Raw genomic sequence first — 12033 nt, forward strand, 5'->3', positions numbered from 1 at the left:
GAATATTTTTAAAAGGTAAAAAATTATTATGGGAACCACCAAAAAAAATAACCACTTGAAGGCAGAGGAAAGTTTTACAAACTGAAGAACAACTCAATCTAGTTTAAAGATGAACAGCAGCTCACCAGCCGAAAGATGGTAGGATGCTGTTTAGGCATTCCACACACAACAAACAGCCTATGCAAAGGCAAAAAAAAATAAAAAACAAAACAAAACAAAAACACACAAAAAGGCATGGCTTGTTGGGAGAAGCAAAAAGTAGTTCACTATGACTAGAACATGAGGGAAGCCATGGTAGTCATAAGAACTAAACTAGAAAGATACACAGATGGTCCACAAATTATGAAGGTGTGACATTACAATGGTGTGAAAGTAATACACATTCAGCAGAAATCGTACTTCTAATTTTGAATTGTGACCTTTTCCCAGGCTAATGATACACAGTACAATACTTTCTCCTGATGCTAGGCAGTGGCAGCAACCGCAGCTCCCAGTCAGCCAGGCAATCATGACGATAAACAACCAGCACTTACAACCATTCTGGACCCTTAACAACCATTCTCTCACTTTCAGGATTCAGTAAGTTACATGAGATATTCAACACTTCATTATAAAACAGGCTTTGTGTTAGATGGTTTTGCCCAATGTATGCTAAAGTAAGTGTTCCAAGTGTGTTTAAAGTAGGCTAGGCTAAGCTACGATATTCAGTAGGTTAGGCGTATTAAATGCATTTTTCACTTGTTTTTTCAATTTACAATGGCCTTATCAAACATATAACCATTTTAAGTCAAGGAAGATCTGGATTAAAGCAAATTCTAATGCTCTTTATGTGCCATGTTATAGAATCCTAACAGGACAGTAAAGTACTAATGTTTTTGTTTTTTTTTTTTTAAAGGGAAAAATATAGCAGACAGATTTAATTCCATTACTCAATGAACAAACTTCAAAAAGCAAAAGCAAAATTATAAGCAGTACTAATAAGAGATACCAAGTAACTGTTCAACTCTGACCAAGCAAGGTATTAGGATAGGCCCTTTAAGTTTTGTTGTTGTTGTTGTTGTTGTTGTTGTTTTTAATTTTATTTATTTGACAGAGAAACACAGCGAGAGAGGGAACACAGACAGGGGGAGTGGGAGAGGAAGAAGCAGACTTCCCACCAAGCAGGGACCCCGATGCGGGACTCATTCCCAGGACCTTGGGATCATGACCTGAGTCGAAGGCAGACGCTTAACAACTGAGCCATGCAGGCACCCCTAGCACTTAGTTTTAAATGACCAACATTAAACCACCTTGAAGAGAAATGTAAACATTATTTGTATATCTGACATTAATTATGGGAATATACTTCTCCAAGACTACACTAAAGTTTCAATCTTCTCATAGTGAGTAAAACCTACCTTGAACTTATTAGCAGCCTAGGAAATGTTTATAATTTGCAAAAAATTAATTCTTAGTTGCGGGGGAGGAGGGGAAGAAGATAAATCCATTTCTACCTATTTATTTTCTCGGGGCTAAAGAGGGTAAAGTAGAGCTAAATAGGGCTAAAACACCTCTCCTTCTAATATGGCAATTACCAACTTCCCAATGCCAGAACATTAACTATATTTAATGTCTATCACTTTTCAAAGTTATTCAATTTCACAGTTACTTTTTTTGTTTTTTCAAGTAACATTCCAAACTGCTATCTATCTCTTCTACCTGCAGGTGCCCAATATAACATGTTCTTAAAGCATTACTTCACAGAAGTATCTCCCTGAACTTATATTTAAAAATAAAAACAAATCCAAAAAATTAAAAAAAAAAAATCCATTTTTATTATTTCTGCCTACTACCACAAGTCATCATAAATTCTGATCTGAACACCCAAGGTACTCAACACCTAACTCCCCTTGTATAGTCAAGGAATGTGAGACCTTCTACTTAATATTAAGCTTTTCTGAGCATTTGTGCAAAAATCTCTCAATACATTCCTCCAGGCTAATAGTCGTCACACTTGGGCCAGGCAATCTTCAAATACTTGGGCAGTCCACCAATAATTAAGTAATTTAAACAAAGTTTTTGCTACATGTGCAACATGGTATTAAAAATCTGCTAAAATTGTGGCTTAGTCAGTTAAGTGACCAACTCTTTTTCTTTTTCTTTTTAAGATTTATTTATTTATTTATTTGACAGAGAGGGAGAGAGAGAGAGAGAGAGATCACAAGCAGACAGAGAGGCAGGCAGAGAGAGAGAGGAGGAAGCAGGCTCCCTGCCAAGCAGAGAGCCCGATGTGGAACTCAATCCCAGGACCCTGGGAGATCATGACCTGAGCGGAAGGCAGAGGCTTAACCCACTGAGCCACCAAGAGGCCCAAGAGACCGACTCTTGATCTCAACTCCGGTCTTGAGCTCAGGATTTTGAGTACAAATCCCACACTGGGCTCCATGCTGGGGGTGTGAAGCCTACTTAAAAAACAAAAACAAAAACACAACCCTGCTAAAATAAAAACAAATCTGAAGAAAGAACAATCTGATTAATTCCTTAACACCTATCAATACATTTAAATTCCTGGGGCTAAATATTCTGAAACTGGGGAGATAAAATCTTTTTAGACACTATTTCTTGTTGTAGTTACTATTAACAATTACATTCAGTAAGAACCTACTATATCCTAGGCACTTGGCATACATTAAGTTACTCCTCACAAGACCCCTATAAGATAAGTATTATTATTTCTATTTTGCAGATGGAATAAACTCAAATTCTGAGAGATTAAATAACTTGCTCAACATCGAGTAGTGATGGAATTTGGTTTGAGAATATAAATCTGTCTAAACTAAAGTTTGTGTTAGCAATTAAGTTCTAATGCCCAATGAATTGAATTACTAACATTTCTTTTAAACAAAATCAAGGCAGTGGAGTAAACAATGTTACTTCAATTATATTTTCTCTTAAAATGTAATGAAGCATCAGAATAATCCATAAAGATACAAAAGTAGGCATAATGTCGACTATAGTTTTGAAGTTAATACCCAGTGACATCAAGTTGTGACAAGTACCGTGATTTATTTTTCATAAAACACTCAAAATGAAGTGGTTTTCTATACAAACAGATTTTAAAATACATAATAATTAAAAGAATCAAGCGTTCAACCATAGTAACTACGTATACTTAAATTACTCAGAACATTTTTATTTACTATTTTTATAAATTGCAATTTGTTAATCAAGTTTACCCACAGTAATAAAAATACTTATCGATAAATGATTTTAACAAATGGGCTAAATACACAATATATTTAAAGTTAAAAAAGCCAAATACTCCAGAGCACAGGTACTAAACATATAACAAATACAAGCTACTTGAAGAGTTTAAATTTCCAAGTTCCATTAGTTAATAGACATTTTTAAAAATAGACATTAAAAAAAATAACACTCGGGCGCCTGGGTGGCTCAGTTGGTTGGACAACTGCTTTCGGCTCAGGTCATGATCCTGGAGACCCGGAATCGAGTCCCGCATCGGGCTCCCAGCTCCATGGGGAGTCTGCTTCTCCCTCTGACCTTCTCCTTGCTCATGCTCTCTCTCACTGTCTCTCTCTCAAATAAATAAAATCTTTTAAAAAAAAATAAAAATAAAAAAAATAACACTCAAACTGTAAAATGCAATTAATTTATATTGGGAAAGGAAAGCAAGTTCTCTAAATTAGAAAAATACACGTAAAATTATATCAGTGAACATATGTTGGTTTTGTCTGTCCAGCAACTTTTCTCTCCTCTCCAGGAAATGACACCTCAGTTTTCGTAAAGAGGAACCATACTTTAGTTGCCTACTTTTTTTTTTTTTTTAAGTCAACTCTATACCCAACATGGGCTCAAACTCACAACCACAACGAGAGGGGGATACTTTACCAACTGAGCCTGCCAAGCACCCCGATGTTGCTTACTCTTAATTCATGTAGTATAAAACTGTACGATAAAATAAAATAAAATAAAACTGTATGCTCCTATCACACCACGGTGAGAACAAGAGCCAATCCTAACCACACAAAGCATTCCATCACATAACAGACTGCTTCTAGGATGGGCAATGACAGAGTCAGGTTAATGAAATTCCTGTAGTAGTCTCTTGGAATCAAAGAGAAAGAGACGACGTTCTCTCTCTTTTGGAGTTTCTAAGGTTGTAGGATGTAAGTCTGGTGCTATTAGTATCATCTCTCCCAAGGAGTTTCACTTGAGACTCTACTTTTCCACACTGATTCCCAAATATCCAAAGGGGACTAGTGGTTACCTGCTGGTAGGGGAAAAGATAAACTAGGATTTTGACTTTCAGGGTTATATTTTCCATAATGTTTCCATTTTTCAAAAACAGGCACAAACACTCTTATAATAGGAAATATATATTAAAATACTGCCCCTGTGTTTTCTTCTTAAATATGCTCAGCTATCAGTATTTAATGTCTTAAAAGCATTAACAATTTTATCATAATTTTCAAAGTGTAGAGGATATCTATTTTAAAAGAATAGATTTTTCAGTTGGCACAAAACCAAGCTATTTTTGTTTTGAGTGTGTTGGGGGGGGGGTAGTTGCAAGTCAAACTTAAAAAAAAAAAATTGGTTCTCTTAAAAAAATGGTTCTTGGGGCACCTGGGTGGCTCAGTGGGTTAAAGCCTCTGCCTTCGGCTCGGGTTGTGGTCCCAGGGTCCTAGTATCCGGCCCACATCAGGCTCTCTGCTCAGCCGGGAGCCTGCTTTACTTCCTCTCTCTTGCCTGCCTCTCTGCCTACTTGTGATCTCTATCTGTCAAATAAATAAATAAAATCTTCAAAAAAAAAAAAAAAGGTTCTATTTTTAAAAGGAATATATTAAACAATTCTATATGGGAAGAAATTGGTTAACATCCAGCAAGTGTTACAGCCACTATAAAAATTACTCACTAAAACTAAAGATTAAAAGTGACCAAATTAGGAGGAGGGGTCTGGGTGGCTCAGTCAGTTAGGCTCCTGACTCTTAAGCTCAGCTTAGGCCTTGATCTCAGGGTCATGAGTTCAAGCCCTGAGCTGGGCTCCACACTGATTAGGGAGCCTACAGAAGGAAGGAAGGAGACCAAATTAGGCTTAATAACTTTATCAATTAGTTTAGTCCTATAATTCTAAATAATATAAAACCTGAAAGGTCAGTGAAATATTTTAGTTATAATTATTTTACATAATATTGCACTATAGGAGAAGTTACATACCATTGTTTCTTCTGAAATATAGGAAAGTCAGTCTCTGGGAATGTAAAAGGTCTACTGAATATAGTAAATAGTCTATAAATTATAAAGGAAAATAGCAATACATGTTTTTGTTCTCTTGCTTTTGTTAGCTTCTATCACTCTTTCCCTTTCTTCCCAAGCTCAGAACCCACTCCTGAATCTTCTCTTTTTGTTAGTATTACTCTGTTTTATAATCTTCAGTAAGGACACTTAAAAGACACCAATGACACTTTCTTGACATAATTAGATGGCCAGGGTGATGTTCTTTTTTTTTCTTCAAATTTTAAATTAAATTCTAATTAGTTAACATATTACAGTATTGGTTTCAGGAGAAGAATTCAGATTTATCACTTACATACAATACCCAGTCCTCATCATTACAAGTAGCTCATCTAGCCCATTCCCTACCCACTTCCCCAACACTCAGTTGGTTCTTTAAGAGTAAGAGTGAAGTTCTTAGGTTGGAGAGATAATCACCTAACAAGGGTGAGCACAGAGAACAGCTGGAGGCCACAGGCATCTTCTTACAAACAAGTTGCAAATTCTAAAAAGTTTTTAAGATAAGGTGATACTCAACCAGCTCATTACTTTGTCCAATACCACAAAGACAGCATGTTCGTCATCCTGGGCAATACCTATGTCTCAAGATGCAGATGTTTTATTAATTGGTCATATGGTTTAACTTAACTCTAAACCTTAACCCTCCCACATCTATCAAACCCCAAATTGATTTACTTTGTCTACAAACTCTTCTCTTCTACTGCTAGGTCACTTGCATGACTCAAGGTATGCTTTAACATGAACAAAGGTATATCCAAACCACCTTAGAAACTGAAATAAACACGTTTATAAAATTAACAAAGAAAATAGATCTTTCCAGATACAACAGGGGGAATACTTTAGTCCCTTAGCCACAAAACGGGTATTCTGCTTAGGTTTATAAATACCTACTCTTCAGGCATCTGAAAGGGAAGAAAAAGAAATAAACCCTAAGATTGCAGAGACAGTAACTTAAGAACAGCCCGTTTTAAACTCTTCTCTCAACATTCACACAGAGCAACACTCGGCTCATTCTCAAAAATCCTACGGTGGGCCAGGATGGGATGGTGAAGGAAACTTGAGCGAGACTGAGAACGAGAAGACAGTGGAAAAGATAAAAACTGAACAGTCCAAGAAGGCTGCACTTTGTTTTGCTCCTTCGGGTCCCCGCTGATTTTCTACTTCTTTTTTTTCCGATTTAATGATTAACATTTCTACCCATCAGAGATCTAAGATCACCCACTTCCATCCACATCCACAAATCCCAGCGGAACCAGTCCAGTCCAGTCCACCCGTGCGTCTTCTGGTTGCCCGAGAAGCGAGAGACGACGGCGCCCAAGTGAACCCTGCGGTTGGGAGCTTGGCACTGACATCTCCCGGGACAGCGAAAAGGGACGAGGTGAGGTGAAGGAAAGCGGAGGACGGGAAGCAGACACGACTAAGGACTCTTCTCAGGCCCCTGAGCTGAGCGTGTGAGCCATGCCGCCAAACCCGAAAAGTCGCCGGAGCCCAGAGCCGGCAAACGGTCGACGCGGGAGGTCAGATCCCTTAAGCTGCTTCGCCCTGACTTCCCTTTCGCCTTCCCTAAAAGGCTGTACCTTCACACCCTTCAGAGTCCAGGACTCACCTGTCCGCAGCAGGGTTGCCAACGCTCTCGGGTCAAAGCAGCCCGCCTCTGACAATCATAGAGATGAAAAACCGGCGGAGGAAAAACCTCCACCTCCACCGCCCACCCTCACGTGACTCTCCGGGCCGCTGAGCCTGTCGGGATAGTGGCGAAATACGTGTGGGAGGGGCACGGAGAACCCGCCCCGCCGGCCCCGCCCCGGCCTCGGGCCCCGCCCCGGCCTCGGGCCCCGCCTCCTCAACGTTAAGGCGGGAAAGCGGGAGAGCTCGTAGAAGCTCTCTGCCTTTCTCTGTGCTCCACTCCTTCCAACACACATGAGTGTACACAAAAAGTTTGTTAAATTGAATTTTTTGTGCCTGCTGCGACTTTATTGTACACGTTTACCTGTTGACTAAACATAAAGGAGTCAGTGAAAAGAAAACAACCGCAGTGAGTTGGGAATTATTCCTTTTGAACTGTATTTAGGTTTAGGTTTCTAGTAAAATTTCTGTTTCCTGACCTTGAAGTTTCTTTGCATTTAGAAACCTCCCCACTTCCTCTACGCTGTGGGTTTTTCAGCTGTTCTCTTTGCAAAGTAACACTGTGGGAGAGTTTAGCCCCTAAGCTACTAATAACGTGTTTTTCTCCGAAGTTGTTGCTGTCAGAAGTGGAGATGGAAACGGATCGTCTTTCTTGCTATAGAAATAGAATAAAAATATTTTGATTATGATACCAGAGGGCTTTCAAATAAAAAATTCTTCTTCGGGAGTTTCCTTAGCAGAGCTGTGAAAAAGGCTACAACCATAGAAGCGAAAGGCAGCAGACAACTATAACTGGGTTGAATTGTGAAATTAAGTTTAACTCTTTTCTCCATTTCTTTTCAAAGAACCCTCCCTCCCCACTAACCTAAGAAAAAAATCACTGTGTTCATGCCACTGTGCTAGCACTTTACTCACAACTCAGTGTTTATTTACAAATACCCTGTGGGATGGATAGTTTGTATTCAATTGCAGGTGGGGAAGCCGGCTAAGACTCTAGGCAATGCAGTAAATTCTGCAACTGGGACACAGTTCTGATCTGAAGGACACCAAAGTCTGAACTGGTAACAGTATTCTTATCTGTTGTCCTCTGGATCTACCTGTCATAGGGGTTTTAGAGATCTTTGCTTATTTGCTTCTCAACCACCAAAATAACCTTTTCTGTTTCTCTCTCCATTTAGAGCCTGCTCACTGTTAAATGAAAAACCTGATAAAGAAATCCTTTCTGAACACCAGCCCCTCAGTTGGTTAAGCATGGGCCTTGGGTTCAGGTCATGGTTCTGGGATTCTGGGATCAAGCCCCACTTTGGGCTTCCTGTTCAGTGGGGAGTCTGCTTCTCCCTCTCTCTCTGCCCCTCTCCTCTGCTAGTACTCTCTCTCTCAAATAAATAAATAAAATCTTTTTTTTTAAAGATTTTATTTATTTACTTGACAAAGATCACAAGTAGGCAGAGAGGCAGAGAGAGAGGGAAGCAGGCTCGCCGATGAGCAGAGAGCCCAATGCAGGGCTCCATCCCAGGACCCTGGGATCATGACCTGAGCGGAAGGCAGAAGCTTAACCCACTGAGCCACCCAGGCACCCCAATAAATAAAATCTTAAAAAAAGAAGTGAAGGAAGGAAGAAAAAGAAATCCTTCCCCATTTAGTGGTATCCTTCCCAGACAGTATGTCTGTTAACTCTCATAATGGAAATTTCAAGTTGTGTTACAGATTACTATGGAACATCCTGAAGGTCCCATAGAATTTTAAGTAGTAGCTAAGTCCACCATTTCTCAGAAAAAGGAAAAAAGGAAGTTAAATCATCATTACATAAATGTTGAACAAAAATCCATTAATAAGGGTTGGTGTAATTTAATCTACTTTTAGGCGATATTTATCTATGTAAAACTGAATGTAGAAACATAAATCACTGGTTCTCAAACTTTTTGGTCTTTATAGAACCCTTTACTTTCCTATAAATGATTGAGGATCCCAAGCAACTGTTGTTTATGTGTATTATACATATCAATACTTAACATGTTAGAAATTAAAATTTAACATATTAGAAATTAGAATTAATATTTAGTCATTACAAATAGTAAACCCATTATATGCTGACATAAAATAACATTTTTATGAATAATAATAACTACATTTTCCAAAAAACATAGAAGAGAAGCATGTCCTCTCTGCCTACTTGTGATCTCTCTCTCTGTCAAATAAATAAATAAAATCTTTTTAAAAATTTAAAAAAAAAAAGATTTTGAGAGAGAGAGATGGAGATAGCGAGAGAGTGCACAGGCTGGGAAGAGAGAGAAAGCAGACTCCCTACCGAGCAGAGAGCCCGATGTGGGGCTTGATCCAGGACTCTGGCATTATGACCTGAGCTGAAGGCAGCCATTTAACCGACTGAGCTACCCAAGCACCCTTAATCTGTTTCAGTACACATATCCTGTAGCCTCTGGAGAACTCTACTGTACACTCAGAGAATGAGAGTGATAAAGGCAAATAACAGCTTAATATATTATGAGGAAAAAAAGTCTTGACCTTATGGATCACCAGAAAGTGTTTTAGAAACCCCAGGACTCCTTGGACTATGCTTTGAGAACCACTGTGTCATACCATACAAACGTTAGCTACTATTTTCTTTTTGTCTAGCCATATTGGCAACAAGTAGAACATTTAGAGAAAAGAGGGGAAAAAACAGAGAAATGTGTAGACTAGCTCAATCATAAATGTGAGCATTCTTTCTTCATTTTCCAGAAGCATAGAGTAAATTAGAATTCAAGGTTATAATTGAACACAGCCATTTCTGCATTAGAAATCAGCCCAACGATCCAATATTGTCTTTCAGCCTGCTGTGCAAAGTATTTCCTCTCACATGAATATAGAATATCCCTAATGTGGGTTGCATTCCATGCACAAACTAGATATTAAGACTAATAAAATTTGAAGTCAAAATTCCTTTCATAAGTATATATCAAATGCCTACTATATCTGGGGCTCATAATAGGTGCTGGGCTTACAAAAATTTATAAGCACAGTTCCTGTCCCTGGGCAGCTTATTTATATAATGAGACTTACATCCTGGTATAAAGGTATTTTTTTGCCATGTCCAAAAGTTCCCAAATCAGCTTAATGATCAAATGCCTCAGAATTATCTGGGGAGATTTTTAAAATACAGATTCCTGGATCATGAGATAATACTGAAGTGGACCAGGGTGGGGCTCAGGAATTTTTATTTATTTATTTATAAAAAGATTTTATTTATTTATTTGACAGAGAGACCGAGATTGCAAGTAGGCAGAAATGCAGGCAGAGAGAGAGAAAGAAGTAGGCTCCCCATTGTGGGGAGCCTGATGCGGGACTTGATCCCAAGACCCTGAGACCATGACCTGAGCTGAAGGCAGAGGCTTAACCCACTGAACCACCCAGGCGCCCCAGGAATTTGGATTTTTAAAACGTGACCAAGGTAGTTCCCATGCAATGAGAAATACATGCATCAAACAAATGAATTTGGTCTTCGCCCCAGTGCTATCACACATAAAATACGATCTCTTTATTTCATCTTCAGTATTTCGAAAGTATGTCATTGTTGAAAGATCTGTGTTATCAAGACAGTACATATTTAATTTCAGTTAAAATAGAAGTTGATGTACTTATTTCAAACATTTTATAGTTCATTTGCCTTTATCACATAAGAATAATAATGTGAGATATTAGCACAGCAGCTTTCCACACATCACACCACTGTAAAAAGCAAAACATCTTTTGCAACAAGCATCTGACTGCAGAAAGTGTTACTTTATAGAGCTTTGATTCAATTTCTTTAAAATGAATTCAGGGAGATATCTCATGTTTCATTACACTTCTTTTCAGGGTTTCACAGATTATGTTATAGTATTTCAAACCCTATGCAGTCTTCCATCACAAATTTATTCTGATGATACATTATATTCCAATAGCTATCTAAAGACCTAAGGTCCATAGTTGCTGTTATAGTGAGTGTTCTTTGCTAATAATTGCAGCCAGAATTGATTAAATTGAAGTAAATAAGAAAAATCCAAAAAACAAGCTTAAGTTTCTTCTTTTTCTTACCACAAAGGGAAAAAAAGGAAATAGCTAAATCAGCCATAAATATGATTTCTACAAATCTATATGTATTCCTTTTGATTTATGATCAAAACTAACTTCAAAATTAAAGGTTCCCTGCACAGATCTTAATTTTTAAATACCTGTCCCCATGAAAAGTAACCAGGGCTTCTTAGATAACTTAGATAACTGGGATAACTTGAGTATCAAAATAAAAACAATGATGAATTATGATCCATCGAATAAAAAACAAATCCATGAGTCTATACTAATGAGAAAGAGATGAGTGGGGGAAAGAGGAGAAATGTCTCTAAAAAGAGAAATGTCTCTAAAGGGAGAATGTCCATGGTAAATACAGAGAGAGTGGTGGAGTTGGAAATTTGTCACTGCACCTATCAGAAGTGAATGATTTGGAGAATCGATTCTAAATCCAGGGGGAAACCTTGAGGAGAAGCAACATATTTTTGTTTTCAGAGTATCTCCCTACATACTGTATTCTCTGGGAGGGAAAAATACAGTAGAGAAACTAGGCAACACTTTCATCAGTGATCATGTGCCTCCTGATGTGATACCCTGAGAAGGACTTATCACTTGAATCTAATCATGAGGAAACATCAACCAAACCCATACTTGGGAACATTCTCTGAAATAACCATCATCTAAGGGGGAAAAAGAAGAAGTCTGAGGAACTAACTGTTCCATGTTGAAAGGGAATAAAAACTTAACTATGAAGTTAATACATGATCCTAAACTAGAAGTTGTATCAGTTGCAGGGAAATGCTAGAAAAGATTTATTGGAACAATTGACAAAATTGGAATATGGGGGCGCCTGGGTGGCTCAGTGGGTTGAGCCTCTGCCTTCGGCTCGGGTCATGATCTCAGGGTCCTGGGATCAAGCCCTGCATCGGGCTTTCTGCTCAGCAGGGAGCCTGGTTCCCCCCTCTTTCTGCCTGCCTCTCTGCCTACTTGTGAACTCTCTCTGTGTCAAATAAATAAATAAAATATTTGAAAAAAAATTGGAATATGGACCATAGATTAAAGTAGCTT

At 38.3% G+C, this 12033-nt stretch overlaps 1 protein-coding gene across 4 annotated transcripts in view; it reads right to left on the minus strand.

Moving 5' to 3' along the window:
* MICU1 (mitochondrial calcium uptake 1) overlaps nucleotides 1–7036 on the minus strand; it is a 247798-nt gene extending 240762 nt beyond the window's left edge. For all 4 annotated transcript variants that reach the window (XM_032313604.1, XM_032313603.1, XM_032313602.1 and 1 more), the window contains exon 1: nucleotides 6899–7036. The gene's annotated coding sequence lies outside the window, so the exon portion shown is untranslated. The remainder of the gene's footprint in view (nucleotides 1–6898) is intronic.
* Between the last annotated feature and the right edge of the window lie 4997 nt (nucleotides 7037–12033).

The sequence above is a fragment of the Mustela erminea genome, chromosome 14 (assembly GCF_009829155.1).
Source record: "Mustela erminea isolate mMusErm1 chromosome 14, mMusErm1.Pri, whole genome shotgun sequence".
In the NCBI taxonomy this organism is placed as follows: Eukaryota; Metazoa; Chordata; class Mammalia; order Carnivora; family Mustelidae; genus Mustela; species Mustela erminea.